At 38.5% G+C, this 15,744-nt stretch overlaps 1 long non-coding RNA gene across 2 annotated transcripts in view; it reads right to left on the bottom strand.

Annotated features, from left to right (window-relative positions):
- LOC115946237 (uncharacterized) overlaps positions 1-12,858 on the bottom strand; it is a 52,664-nt gene extending 39,806 nt beyond the window's left edge. For both annotated transcript variants that reach the window (XR_004080329.2, XR_004550112.1), the window contains exon 1: positions 12,509-12,858. This is a non-coding gene — a long non-coding RNA (uncharacterized lncRNA). The remainder of the gene's footprint in view (positions 1-12,508) is intronic.
- Between the last annotated feature and the right edge of the window lie 2,886 nt (positions 12,859-15,744).

The following is a 15,744-nucleotide window of genomic DNA, read 5'->3' as shown; positions in this document are numbered from 1 at the left end:
GACAATGGCAAATTATTTATTGTGAATAAATCACCAGATGACTATAGTCTCCTTTTTTCCACCCCTCATCATTTGTAATGGCTAAAAGAATGAAGAAAGGTGAAAAATATGCAATTAGTGGATAACAAAGGAATAGATGTGAAAATTATGGAAAATACATCAGCCCTCAACATCCACAAAAATGCAGTAACAAGAAATATGCAAAAAGCAGGAAATAAAAAGCCACAAAGCTGGCTTTCAAGCATTTTTTACTATGTCTTATTCACAACATTTGGTTTGTTGGCTGAGTTTTTCTGTTTATATTTTCCTAAAATGAGCAATTAGTTAAATCTGAGTTAACGAAGCTTGCTTAGTCATCCAAGGTCTGTAAAACTTTACCAGGAGTCAGCATCTTTGCAACCTTTAAGACTGAGGGAGTCTGGCATGACAGGCTTTGCTGACTGGCTTTTCCCATCATCTAAAATCCCATTTATCAGCTCATTTCAAGTATCTTTTGAAATGCAGAAGAAATGAAGAGGTAAGATATTGTCCTGTCAGGAGAGTTCATATTAGTTCCTTTAGACAAAAGATTGTGAGACTTAATCATCTCTATTTGAGATGACAGTGAAATATCATGTTCTCGAATCAATAATGATTGGGGGCATAGATTAAGAGTATGGCTGAGAAAAGGCTGTTATTCTCTACACAGCAATTTGGAATTGGGGTTAAGGCCACAGGAAATTATCACACATCTGGGATAAAAACTGAAAGTGCTGCTCTCATCAGTAGGAGTTTGATGGTCTGTGACCCTTTCAAGGAAAAAGAAAAAAACAAACTCTTTTTCCTCCTATAAGCTCCAAGTGCAGGAGAACTGAGAGATGCTGGAGAGGCCATTACTTTGAAGTGAAAAGGCAAATGTGGTATCATGCTTACAACAGCTATTGCCAGTCTCCAGCATGGAAAGGAATCTCCCAGGGAAAGAAGGAAACTCACACCTGTTAGACTTCAGAGACATGCAGCAAGGAGTTTGTCACCAGAATTTCACTTCAATGACAGTTATAAAAACAGCACATAAGCATCTTTTGGCACACACACACTCAAATAAAGCAAAGGGTTAAGTCTGGCTTGAGATCCAAGCCTAAATCAGCATTAACCATTTTAATACATGTTTTCATTCATATTTAAAAAAAACAAGCAACTCTTGAAGGAAAATGGGGCATCTCTTAGATGCAGGTAGCATGAAGCAGTTGGCATTTTATTTGGCAAATGTGACTGAACAATCAGGACCCAGAACCAAATGCATGGCCCTCTATGTAGGAATTAAGAAGTAAATTCTCATATTGAAGGCTATAGCAGATTCCTATTTTTAGTGCACTATTCATGGAGATGTAAAACCAAGACACATGGATTACATGATCACATCCTCCCTCCTGGAGAGACAGAGTCTGAACTAAAGTTAATGTAGTATGCCACATCCTCCTTTTCACTCCACTCTTCAGTCTCTCCATGTCTCCATCTGCTTTAAGGCCATATATTAATTCACCTTTTGTAGCGTTTCTCTTGCATAAATAATTTCACAAGATGAAATGTATCTTAAGAAATCAATTAGCTAAAGCAAATTAACCATGTGGCCTTACACCTACCTTCTCCATTTACTCCTACCTTCTCCATTTATCTGCTAGGTTCTCAGTAGGCAAGTGGCTCTTTCCTGCTGTGAAATAACCAATATCCTGAAGCAGTTTTAGAAATCCTGTATCATAGGCCAGGGTGATGCAGAGTGTAGTCAGCGACTCAAACCCTTTTCAATTCCGTGGGAAACAGAATCTTTCTACTTTGGAGGCTTAGATTTGTCATCTATCCTCAGTATCTATCAGATCAAATACTTCCATCACACAGGTTAGTAGCTAAACTTCTTTTGAGGCCAGATCCCAAAACAGTATCAAGTACCAGACGAACAAGAAAATAATTTTACTTTCTGATTCTGCAATATTTTCCTCCATATTGAGGAAGAGTTAAGTACTTTTGTGTTCTATGCCCTAAGGGCTACTAAATTTGTACAAGAATAAAGTTATTTCCTTCTGGTTTCTCCTTTTTGATGTACAGTGCTAAAGCAGCATCCTTATAGGATCCTTTGTGCCTGACTGGAGTCATCTATGCTGGACAGTACCTAAAGCAGCAAGGTTTTGATGCAGAAAACATGCCTCTTACCTCTTTTTGTTAGCCACAGGGATAGTGATTACAGATTAATCACAGGTTGTTAAATATACCACCTATTACCTGTAATGAACAGGCAATCAATGTGCAATCTGCATTTTCAAGAAAAACAGGAGTCGGTGTCAGCCCTGTGGAAATTCATGGTTGAGCATTGTTTTCTCTCTTTTTATTTTGATGTTTTATCAGGGAATAGAAAGCAGGCAAGTACAAACTTGCAGTTTTAGCCTCAGAACAGTGCATTTTCCATCTCTCCTCTTTTACAGTTATTTGAGCCTAAAGAGTTTAGCAAGGTCTACTTCCTATCAACACAGCTTTCAGTTATTTTGCAAAATAACACCTAGAATCTGCAGACCTCTTAATTTGCAGTCAGACCCATTTCCAGGCTCAGATATCTAAAATCTATTTACCCAACACTGTCAAACAATCACGAATATTAGAAACTACTGTTCTCATAGCAGCTAATTTATCCATTAGGTGCCATCCTCATGGGATATGTCACCCGCAAATACATCTTGGAGAGCAAACTGAATTTAACCTAATTTCACACACAAGAATTTATCTGCTAAAGACGAATATAGTCCCTAATCCACCGGCTTTAGTTGCATAGAGCAAGTGGCTCTTTCCAGTGGATTTTTTTGGCAAATCTTTGCTGCATGAGCCATTTCTAGAAACAGGAAAAGAACCCAAACAACGCAGCTTCCTTTGGAAGGTGCTCTCTAAGGGATCATCCAAGGGATGATGAGGTAATTGCAGCCATTGTAAGGGACTTTTGGGAAAACACAAATCACACCTTTCTTCAGTCACCAGACGTGTAACCATAAAACTGAGAAAACGTTGTGAAGTATTACACCATTAACCATGATCACAAAGTTAGAAGAGCTCTTTCACAAGTCAGCTCCTTCAGATTCACTGGTTTTGATTTTTATTTATCTCTTTGTTTGTTATCCTGTTGCAGCTGGATACAAGGCTTGTAGTTAAAGCATTCGCTAGGGCAGCAGTACCAAATATAATTAATTAACTGAGCAAAGCTTCTATCCAGTGGAGAGGAGATAGTGATGCATTCTGCTCATCTGCTAAGCACCCTCTGAGGCTGGGATAACAGCAGCAGGACTAAACTGATCTATTCTCCAGTGGCAGGTGTTTGCAGAGCTGTTGAGAGGTTTGGGAAATGAAATGTGTTTTCTGAAAGCTCACAATGAAATCGCACAAAGAAGGGCTCTTATTATACTGTCATCCTATATCACACCAGGTTTGGAAATTGAGCACTTCTCTTGCGCCTCCAGAACTACAATATTTCTCTGATGCATCTGATGTTTTAAAATGTCCTCCTTAATCATATCTTCACATACAAAGTAAATCTCCAAAATTCATACATAGTGCAACTGAAAAGTGTCAAGCCAAAGTTGCCTAGAATTCTGTTATAAGCAGACTGTAGAGATGGCTACCAAATACCACTACCCTCCCAGCAAGGAAACATGGTTGTGATGCAACTGAAACGCATTGAACACATTCCTGGTTTTCTCCCATCTCTCAGGACACTTCAGCTCACCACCGCCCTCCCACCCTCAAAATAAGAGCAAAATAAGGGGAACACGCAGCAGGCTACCAGACTTCTCTCAGACTGAAAGGAGCACAAGGAGCTGGCAGCAGACTTGGTGGAGTTGCCACAGTAGATCCAATCTGGACTGCAGGAGTGGGACCTTTCTGTTAAAATAACTACTTAAAGCAGCTGGAAATAAAGATGCTTTGAAACTGAAAAAAGTCTTCATTTCCTAAGGCTTGGTTTGAGACCTCCTGATTTTATTTGTTCTATCCAAATTAAATGTCATTACTGGTATACCATGAAATGCAGATTAATGACAGAGTTTGTTCATAATTCCTAATAAGGATGACTTACTTTCTGGCATTAAATGATATTGCACTAAACCATAAAATATTTAGCTCCTATTTTCTCTGTATATTACCTTTGATTGTTTCATTTTCACTTCTCAATCATGAGTCTAAAGGAATTACCATCCCAGCACAGTGCTAGGCTCTAATCCAGTGTCTCATTTCTGACAGCAGCATGAAACAGAGGAAGATGCAAAATCTCAGCCACAAGCTCTTCTGAGCTCTTCCTCAGGAAGTTTTCACTGAGTCCTTAAGGTTATGTGGGGGTGCCTGAAGCCTAGTAATTCATAATCCTGCCTACACCTTTTTTTATTATATCTCGAATAATTTCATTGGTATCTGTTCACTGTTCATGTCAAAAGTTCTTAAGTTCTTCCTTGTTTTTGAGATTTGGGTGAGGACTTCCGAATATCACAAAACTGAGGAATTCAATGACACTTCTGACAATCTCAGCAGGAACAGTAAATCTGAGAAAGAAAATTAGAGTTTTATACTTCTTTTTTCTTTACCTCCTCTTTACTGAGGAAGGAGGAAAGAGGATGAAGGATAAAAATTTCTTGTTGTTCCTTCTTTTGAGGGAGCCAATTGACACAGCTGAGGGAAATTGGAAAGTTAAGTTTGAACAGTTTGCTACAGCAATCCTTTACCTCCCTCTTTTTCCCTCAAATAGCAAATCTAGAAATAAGAGCACAGAAAATGCTTTGGTGAGGCTTTCAAAAGGTAGAAGAGGTCTTGTGGTGAGAAACAGTTTATGGTACTGTTTGAAGTCTCACTGGAAAGCACTCCTGCCTTTCCTTGGCAGATAAAGCTTTTTTAATCCCTGTATTAGCATGGCAGCTATAGCCTCGTGCAAAAAAACAAACATGTTTTTTCATGAGCATATCTGCTTCTTGCACAGAGAGGAAATAAAATAGAGGAACACTATGCCACTAGAGAGTGCAAGCCAGTTAATGAAGGATGTCCTAAGGAGAGAGCATGAACAAACATATTGCTGAAATGATGGAATAACCTTCCTTATTTCCAGATTTCATAACAGCTAAACATGCCAGAATCCACAATGTGCATATCCTCACCACACCCTGGAAATTCCTATCGATACTTGACTAATGAGAACCCAAGCCTACCTATGCTGAGAGTTAGATTTTCTCAAAAGAGTAAAATCACAGCAGGGAACTGAAGGCAGTCATTTGAATCCTAACCTTATTTTTTCTCCTGTGCCAGGCAGTCATTTTTGTGCTCTGATTCCTATTAGAAAAACAAAACACAGTAAAAGAAAGCACAAACCGAACATTCAGCTTATATTGATTTAAAGTCTTCCACTTAATTCAATTTCACTCCTTCAGAGAAAATGCTCAGTCTTGGTTTCAGCTGGGATAGAGTTAATTTCCTTCCTAGCAGCTGGTACAGTGCTGTGTTTTGGATTTAGTATGAGAATAATGTTGATAAAGTACCAATTTTGTTGTAGCTACATAGTGCTTACATTAAGTCAAAGACTTTTCAGCTCCTCACTCCCTGCCAGCAAAAAACTGGGAGGGAGCACAGCTGACCCCAACTGGCCAAAGGGATATTCCATACCATATGACATTGTGCTCTGTATATAAACTGGAGGGAAAGGTGGCCAGGGGCCACTGCTTGGGAACTGCCTGGGTATTGTTTGTCAAGTGGTATTGTGCATCACTTGTATATTCTATCTATATTATTTTTTTCCTTTTCTATCCCATTAAACTGTCTTCATCTCATCTCAAGAGTTTTCTTACTTTTATTCTTCCAATCCACTCCTCATCTCACAGCAATGGGTATAGGCAATGGGCAAGCAGCTGGGTGGTGCTCAGTTGCCAGCTGGGGTTAAACCATAACATGCTCCAACAGATGTACAGTAAACATATATTCTAAAAGTTGTCACATGCCTCCTCTTCTATTTGGAGGAAATGGAAAAAACAAAAAAGCTAATGGAAGAGGAGCTGATTATCTCAGAAATTTGTATTCCACTTCTGCAAACCCAAGGGAATTCAACAATTCAGCTGAAAATGAATAGCATTTGGTTTTGGTGTTCTTCATTTGCAAATCTCTAGGATGTTTTGAGCTTTAATCATATCACTAAAAGATGACATTTTCTGCATTGTGATTCACTGGATCACAAGGACATCACCTACACTTGCAGAAAGGTTCTTCATGGCAGAAATATATCTAACCACTATCATCACCTAAAACATGCATGTGCTCTTACACAAGAGGAGCACAACACACTAGAATAGTCAACACAGTTTCAGGTCAGGATATCAGTTAATCACCACACATGTTATTTTGCTTCCTACATTATGTCAGTGAAGTATAATAGATGGGCATTAGCAACATCTGGAACTGTATTAATCAAGTTAAAGGCTGGGGGAAGGCAGAGCCCCCAGCACCATTAATGGAATTTTAAAAGCAAAGCATCAAGTTTGTTTCTTCAGTGTGCTAAAGATGATCAAGATTAACAATCTTCCATGCTGCAATTTCCCTCCCTTTTTCTTTAATTACTCAAATGCCTGAATAATTTCCTTATGAGATTTCAATTTCATGGACAACTCAAGCATATACAGATAAAATATAATAGCAGGTTCAATATACAAAAAGAGAGAGTGAGAGGAAATGAAAATTCAAAGTTAGTAACTCCTAAAAGCAGGTAAAGCAAGAAAACCCCAAGAAGCCCTCGAAGACCTAGTGGAGTCTGTGAAAATGTACATAAAAGATATAGACAAAGAATAGTCCCATTTTTTTAGATTATGTTATCTGAATCATGATTCCCTGTTTGAATCAGAAAACTTACTTGAAATGGAACATTAATTTCTCTAATGAAATAATGGAAGGAAAAAACATTACAGCTAATGACATTTTCTCTTGACCATAGAGGTACATTTCCTTATTCTCTTCTTTTTTTGTTCCTATAAGGAGCATAAGCTTTCTCTAAAGTAAATCAAAACTGCCAGCTCCTTTGACTGACTGGGAAGGGACTTATACAGTGGGGAGAAGAAGAATATCCTCACAGTACTGTATTCAATATTCAATCCAGAATTTACTGGAAGATAGTTCCCAGTGCTCCTCACTTACAGGAACTGCTCTAACAAAAAAAGAATTTAGGGCAAGCAAGTTGATTTTATTGGAGTCTTTTCCAGTGCATTATACTGTAATAGAATGCTCATTCATTTACAGAGAAATGCTTTTTCTGGGCTCAGTTTCAAAGGGGGTTGCACTTCCAATAATTAAATTGTGTACAGAAGGCAGTGACTTAAATTCCACACTGTTAATTTTATGCAAAACAGAACCCTATTGATTTCCTGAACTTTCCCTCTCTTCAGCTGAAGTTACTTGCATCCCATCAAGAATATGAAACGGATTTTTCCATCAGCTGGAAGTCTAAAGATTGATGCATGATGTTTAAGCCTTGGATAAGCCCAAGTATAAGAAGGAGCAAGGAAAAAACAGAAACAAGGCAGTTTATTGCAGACCTTATGCTTTGAGCCATAGAGTTTATCAGTAATCTACTTAAGAATTCACCCTGGCATATTTCTTTTTACTCAGCCTATGCAATTCCCACAAAGTGTTCAGCAATTCTAACATTGCCAAATATAAGTCTTCATTCTTTTCTCTTGCATGGAAATATTAATGAGCTCTAGAGCTGTTTCTTCTAACTCCTCTCTCTCTCGGTAATGTGTTGTCACTACCACTAGAATGAAGTGCCACTACACAAATAGCCAGCTGAAGAATGAACAAGATGTTACATGATTAGAAGCAATGAGCACTCTGGCTACAGCATGCTTGCATATCTCCAGAGCCTTCTGGACAGCAGACCCTATTGCAACCTGCACTTTGGGTCTGTACCCCATTCTGTGACCTGCAAAGCAATGCAAAAGAACGGTGTAAGGAAATCAGATTGCTTTGCTTCCCTCTGCAGAGTTCAGCAGTGATAGACCCTGAGTGAGTGGAATGGAGCTTGTTTGCACAGTAAAGTCCACTCGAGTCAAGGGAAATAGTTCAATTATTTGAAGTGGGTTGTACACTGGAATTATAATTGAAGCTTTGGTTCTCAGTGTTACTGCAATGTGAATGTTGACCCATTGCATCAATCAACAGCAGCGTCCTTACTAACTGCCATTATATAAAACTATTAAAATGCATCATGACATAGAAGTAATTTCTTTTTTCTTTTAGGACTTCATTTATTTGTAAATCATTCAGGGTGGGTCTTTACGCAAACATCACAGATGAGCTGTTCCTCATAATGCAGTCAAAGCTATCCAAAATAGAAAACTGGCCAATTTAAAGTTAGAATAATCACTATTATTCTCCCCTACTTTTCCCCACACTCAAATAAACGTGAGCAGGAAAGAATATCTGAATTATTTAAAACAAAATAATAAAAAGTCATGTTTTCCTTCTAGGAAAAGCACAAGGAATTTTTCAGTGAAACACAAATTTCACGAGAGATTACACATGCTTTACAGGAGATTACATTTGCAGCCAGAGCTGCAATGCAACAGATTTGCTAAATCAAATTTCAGGCATTTAAGTGGAAAACCTTGAGAGACTGCACAACTTACATAGCAGATGGAGAAGGCAGAGGCCTATGTCATATACACACACACACACACACAAACCTGACTGGAAAAGTGTCTTGAGTCACACACTGCTTTACATTTTTGTTGAGAATAAAGACAATTCACGTGCCATGAAATGACCTGTCACCTGAGTTGCGTGGGTCATGCTGTCAGGGTAGCTTAAAAGCAGGTTTTTTACCAGTCTCAGGTTAAAACACAGGAAGCAAGGCTGTTTGGGGGTTTGTTTTATTGTGGTTTGGGTTTTTGTTTGAGTTTATTGTGCCTTTTTTGGTTGTGGCTTTTTGGTTGTTTTTTTTCAGGGCAGCTATAAAAAGCCTAGACAAACATAGTCTCTCTGGAATGTCTGATGATACAGCAAGGACTGGATGTGTAATCCTACATTTGTCTGTGAAAAAAAAAAAATGTTGCTTTTTCTTCCTCGTGGGCTGATTAGAGTGATACCATTATACTTCAAATCCAATCTGTGGTGATCAGCATCAGCAAAAAGACTTCTTCAACTTATCAAAATCTATTTAGGCTACCCAGAAGCAACTTGACTAAAATGCATAAATATATTCAGAGGGAAAAGATATCAAGTGGTAAATGACTATTCAATGTATCATAAAGGCACAGTAACAACCACTGGATGAAAGATAAAGCCTGACTCAAATTACAGTAAGGTACTAATTATTTAATGACTACAAGGGAAAATGTTGGCATAAGATGGCTAGGGATTTTGTAGAGATTAATAAGGACTGATTGGACCAACATCCAGCAGCAATTACTCAGGAGGAGCTGTTTCTGCCTTAGGGTAGGAAGGTGGCCTTGTGTTATCTTCCTAGCATCCCTTCCAAATCTCCTTTCTATTAGGAAATCAGTAGAGAAAGCTGTAGGGCTCCCAGTAATGGTAATGGGAAGCAGTATGCAGAAGCTCAGAGCAGCATGCCTGCTCACCACAAAATCCACTAAATTTGGGTAATTGGAATAAGATCAGTGCTATCCCCTTTGAACTCTACAGCCAGCAGTACTTAATAAATAACAAGAGATTAAAAAATGGGAAGAGTGCTTTCCCAGATATTGCAAGACAAGACTGTAGAGTCAGTGCCCTTGGATTTCCTCTGCTGTTGGGCCTGGGGGAGCACCTCTAGAAAGCTAAATTTTAAGCACTAAACCTGAGCTTACAGCTTCTGTGAACCAAAATCAGGCAGATGAATGGGAAGTGCCTACTCCCACTTTTGACAAGCCCTGCTCAAAGTGCACTCTGCTGTGTTGAAAGGGCTGATACAGTTTGTATGCAAAACTTGTATCTTCTGTACAAAGAGAAGAGACTATAAGGATGCTCATGACTTCTGTGAAGTGTAAAATGGCAAATCAGACATAAAGATAAGTTTCAATAGCCTCAAATATACATTCGACTTCAACTTGCTCATGACCAGAAAATAATACCACAGGTCACTGCACTCCTTCACTATCCCTCTTGACCTCCATTTGACATGGCCAGCCACTATAAATCCTTTCACAGCAGTCATAATAAATCCATTCCACTGGGAAAATGAGGAGTAAATCATACAGCTTCATTTCTCCCCATTCAAATATTCATTTGTATTATTTATAGATGATGAGATATCAGAGACTTCTCCCTCCTCACTGTGCATACTGTCCTGTCAAACTTGGTGCTGCTCCAGCGAGTGCTCTTTTATTGCACTGGAAGATCAACATTTCTCCTTTTAGTCTGCATTCTCTAGGGTGAAGACTTGAATATGGAAAATGAAAGAATCACTAGTCATAACCTTAAGACAGGATTAATTTAATCTGTAATAAAAATACCGAGAAACCTTTTGCAATGCTGGGAGTGAAATTACTGATCCTGATGAGACATCAGACAAAAGCACAGCTGAAAATGCTGTCTGCTTCAGTGTTTTGAGGCTGCAAGCTCTGCTGTGTGGTTTGCAAGCTCCTGGCTAAGAGCTTGCTCCTGAAGTTAAAAAAAAAAACCCAAATAAATAAACCCCCCAAAGCAAGCAAACAAATTGTGCCCAAAGAACAACATTGTAAACATTACTGAAAAAGGGTAAAATGGCAATAAGAAAACAAACAACTGCTGATACTTTAGATACTGGAACAGATTTTCTGAGCACAGGGTGTATGTGGAGTTCTGAGCTCCACTGAAAAATCTAGTCTGTTCATGTTTACTGGGACCTCACTGTCCAGTTCAGCACCTGTGTGTTGGTACAAAAATCACAGGAGCTCCAGCCAAGAGGAAGCTAAAGCTGGATGCTCAGGTGCAGAACTAAATTAATTTTTAAAAGGCTGAGCAAGTATTTTAGGGAAAGGTTTTATGAATTTACCCAGGCTCTACAAGGACTGTGAAGATTTGCAGTAGAATTCAGTCTGCAAATAATGAACCAAAACACCAGCTCTGCCTAAAGTGTTCTCCAAAACCCCTTATCCCATAACTTCCTCCAGGCTTCATACATGTCTCCAAATAGCTGCAGAAAAAAATCTGTATAAAAACTTAATAAATGGACAGAATCCATGCCTTGCAGCGATTGGGAATTACTTTTTTTAAAGTCTTGCAACTCTCCACATTCATTACAAAGTATGGAAGGAAAAAAAAATAACACTCCTTGCAATGACTCCGCTGCTGCTCATGAAAAACATCTTTCCTGATCACTGATATGGCAGATATGCAGCTGACATCTGCTCAGCAGTTAAAGATTGCTTTGCTGACACATAAAATTGAGTTTCACTGTGAAATCAAGATGATATCATTGGCTATTATAAGTTGTTAAAGTCCCTGGTAATACTTTTCTATCCTTTTCAGTCAAGTGGTTCTTTTCTGCTCTCCTCCCTCCCAATCACTAGTTGTGAGTTTTATCTTCTCACCAAGCACTCATAGGAAAGGTATTTTTTGTTGTGTTTTTAAGCTAATGTTACTTTCAGTGAAACTAATTAACATCTTGCAGTAAGCCAGGTCCCTGGGTCTCCTTAGATTTCAAATGAAGCTGACCTGTGCACAACAGGGTCTTCATTTTAGATGGAATGTGCTCATTAGTGTCTTCTAATAGATGACAAGACTAGGTGGAGCTCTTAATTTCACCTCCCAGAAGGTGCTGCAGAGGAGGAGGGTGAAATTGAGACTATTAAAACATACCCCATACCTGTGTTTTTTTCCCCCCATTCAGCAACAATTAAAAGTTGAGAAAGACTAAGGAGAAATAATTGAAAAGCTTAGAGCTCTGGGACATTCCTGCTCAGAAACCGGACTGAACTATAGAGACACTGGTGAGCAGCATGAGGTCCCCAGCACCCCTCTGCCCCAGGCACACACGTGCCTTGAGGATACTGATTTTCACCCCCAATCCTGCAGTGTCACAGAGCAGAGAAGCACCTAAGAGAAGCATTGTTCTTACATTACACCCACTCAAGGTTGTACACAGCCCATCATTACATTGAAAAGCAGATAAAGGGGAAGCAATTAAGCTGCCTGTCACTTAATACAATCAAAGTTCAAACCTCTTTAGACCTCCTAAAAAAGAAGTTGATGAAGCAAGATTTCTCATACTTAACTGTTCTTCCGCATAGTCAATACAGTCAGATTCACAAGAAAACACCCCCACACAGCATTTCCAAAGGTTATAATCTTCTGCCTCTACAGATAACCCTGAGAAACTAATGAGACATTATTAATGCCAGAAATAGTCAAAACATTTAAAGGTGAGACAGGAATGTGGAGACCCTCAAGCTTCAGCAGTAATCGTTATTGAAGGAGCTTTTGCAATAAAAGAATCAAGGTCAAAGCCAGGACAACAGTATATGTGATGAAGATCCACTACAGTCTAACTTACCTTTTCTGCAAGAGACTTGCATAACTCCAGAAAAAACATTTGTAAGTCTAATACTTTGCTGCTGTTCAGGAGGCCAGAGGATATTTCTGAAGAGCTTGATAAATAAATAAACCTCACAAAACTCACTAGCTCATCTAAACATTTCATTCTTGCTACCCTTTATGCTACCCCCTCTATTTGGACCTAAAAGCTGTTCACAGTAAGCTTCCTTGTTTCTACAAACAGCAAAACTCAAAGAAGTGCCTTAACAAAACTCCACCTATAAACTCCTGTTTCATAAAAGTGCATGTTCACCTTTCTAGCTTAAATACCAGCAGCAACATTTCCTTCTTCTGAGAACACCCCATGCAATCCCTGTTAAACTAAACAATAAAAGGGCTCCCTCATTCCTTTTTAAAGCAGCAGAGTACCCATAATTACCTCCCTAGGAATTCAAATTCCAATGGCCAGCTGAAACTTGTCCTACATAATTTAGAAGGGGGTTGGTGCTATTTTGTAGGTTGCCATTGTTGCTTAGGTGAATTTAGGTAGTAGTTTCTGAAAAGCTAATTTTTTCTTTTTTTTCCAAGGAATTTTTAATATTATTTATAGTTTGGGATTTTTTTTTTAGTTGTTAGTTTAAACTTTTATTTTAAAATATTTTTGTTTGAATTTGTAAGAAAGCAATTTTAAAATAGATGTTTATGTCAGCCTGATTAAAGCTTTCTGTTGTCTTTAGTAGTATAGGGCTTAAATTGTACTGAATCTCATAGTTATGCTTTGGTATGAAGGAGTCAAACAGTAAAACTTGTCTTTCAAGAAGAGAAGTCATTATGCTATTTACAAACCAGTCTGTGTGTCTCTCTTGCTTCAGGCTGCTAATCAAATTATGGTCTGGTAAGGATTCAGAGGTTTATGTATTTGTCAGAGACTACTTGTAAATATAATTGGCATCTGTATTTGAAAAGCCCAAGGAGATACTTTAAATGCTCTAATGATAGGAGGAAGAAAACTGAAGCTAAACAGAAAGGCTATATTAGTTAATATGGTTACCCCTGTATCAATATCAGTGTATCTTTTGTCTTTTCCATAAGGAAACTCTTTTGGTTTTAATGTTTCAGTAATGTTTAGATTGTGTCTACTGTATCTATTGTAACCTTTTTTTTTCTGAAGCATGGGGATTTCTTTCCAGAAAATGGCTAGTTTTTCTGCATTTGGATTTTTGAATTTGAGTATGGGATTAAAAAAAAAGGTGTTTAAAGTTCCTGGGATTAGGTTTATGTTCTCAAAGATACTTTGGTGCTCACAGAATCAAATATTAATACTCTAAGATTTTAGGCCCTAAATTCTAATGTAGATAATATCTTGAAATCACACTACTTGGCTTCTGAGTTTGATGTGCAAAGTCTCTTTCTGTACCATAGGGAGATTTACCATTACAACTGATAAAATGCAAGTGCACACAATTAAAGTTAGTTTCCACCAAAGGCTCCATAACAGTAATCTACCCCCTGTGTTCCTTATTGTTTAACAAGGCACCTGCTGGGAGTTTTTATGTGTAGAGGTTAGGTATATTTAGAAGTACAGTCTGATTTAAATGCACGTTGTTTTGATGTGATCTACTCAATTATAAAAGCAGAACTCTAATATAAAATAGAGCTCCTCCTAAAGAACTATTATCTAGGCTTTAATTTAACTATTAAGCACTTCCAAATGGTCAAACTTAATTAAAGCATCAAGGCTCTTGCAGGACCCTCTGCATTTCCACATCCCCATAAATACCCTTCCCTGTCTTTGAAGCTTATTTCTCCACATAACAAATCAAGCATTTCAGTGTTGTTGGTTTTACAGGTCCAATGGGAGTTAATGGCCAGGGTGTTTTAATCTTCCTCTGCAAGGATGGAGGATGCTGTTGAGGTATTAGAGAGTGACTTCAAGACATGGCAGCCACCTCTGCTACTGGCTCACATACTGGCAGGGGCATATGCTGTCAGAAATGAATGTCAATTATCCTGGCATTGACAGGCCAATAAACCTGATTGGTTTTTAATTTCTTGGCACTGGGAGTCCAGCCACATGCTGCACAAATTGAGCAACATTACCCAGGTATTGCTTAGGCTGTTTAATGATGCTGGTTTCTCTACTGTGCTGGGAGATTTCTACCGGTGCTGCCCAGGTTGCTCCTTTCTACACCATTACTTCTCTGCCAGCACCCAGCTGTCCTACCACAGCAGTGATTTGTCAGGGGCTGGTGGTTATTTTTCCTGAGAGTTGGGCATTTATGGAGAACACAGCAAATTGGATCTCGTTTCTTCTTTTCTGCCTCTCTGAGGCTTTGCTCATCCCTACAGCTTATGGTGCTTCCAGTTAAGGCTTTGTTGCAGGAATTGGTGGATAAAGGAAATATTATATGGGCAACTAGGTGGGGAAAGGCAAGCTCAGGGTGTGACGAGCCATTGGTTACTGTTCCATTTGTAGTAAGAGCACAGTCAGTAGCAAAGACGGGATGGCAAACTACAACATTGCTTTACAGTGAGATAAATAATAATACAGGCAAGTTGTCCTTTCCATTCTTTTAGCTGTTAAGACATTGCATGTGGGCAGAACATAAAATCCTGTCTGCCCAGCACTTTGCCCTGTGTTAACACAATGCAAATCATATTATGTAAAGTTGATGGAGAAATAGAGCTGCCTGTCTACAATTAACGCCTACTTGAAGGTTAGCTTAACTCTAAGTTATGGTAAACTCTACATGCCTCACCTCAGTTAACTGTGGAGAAAGTTATAAAGTCACTTTAAGGCATTTAGAAATGTTTCCAGGAAATGAAAAGTCACGTTCTCTGCTGTATATTGAAACCTCATAGAAAATCGAACACCACTTATTAAGTGCAGTTTTTTTTCCGTTTCTTCATTCTGCTAGCTGAGCAGTTCTGTTGGAGAAATGTGAATTAAGATTTATGAATTAAGATTATTTGTATTGTTTGAATAGAGTTTAAAAGCCAGGATCAATTGTAGGAGTGTAGCTGGAGAAAAAGCCTGGAGCTGATATGACTGCATACCATTAGCCAAGCAGGACTGGCTCTGCCAGTTCTGAGTGTTTTGATAACTTGTCTGAATATGGAACATGGATTTTTACCTTTTCTAAGGTAAATTATGCTCAAGGAGCTTATATCTCAAATTTGTCAGATTTTTTTAAGTTGGCGATCTTAAATTTTTGCTGGTTTAACTTAACAGATTTCTGAAAGATTCTGAATACT

The sequence above is a fragment of the Melopsittacus undulatus genome, chromosome 10 (genome assembly GCF_012275295.1).
Source record: "Melopsittacus undulatus isolate bMelUnd1 chromosome 10, bMelUnd1.mat.Z, whole genome shotgun sequence".
Lineage (NCBI taxonomy): Eukaryota > Metazoa > Chordata > Aves > Psittaciformes > Psittaculidae > Melopsittacus > Melopsittacus undulatus.
This window is presented reverse-complemented; position numbering and strand designations above follow the sequence as displayed.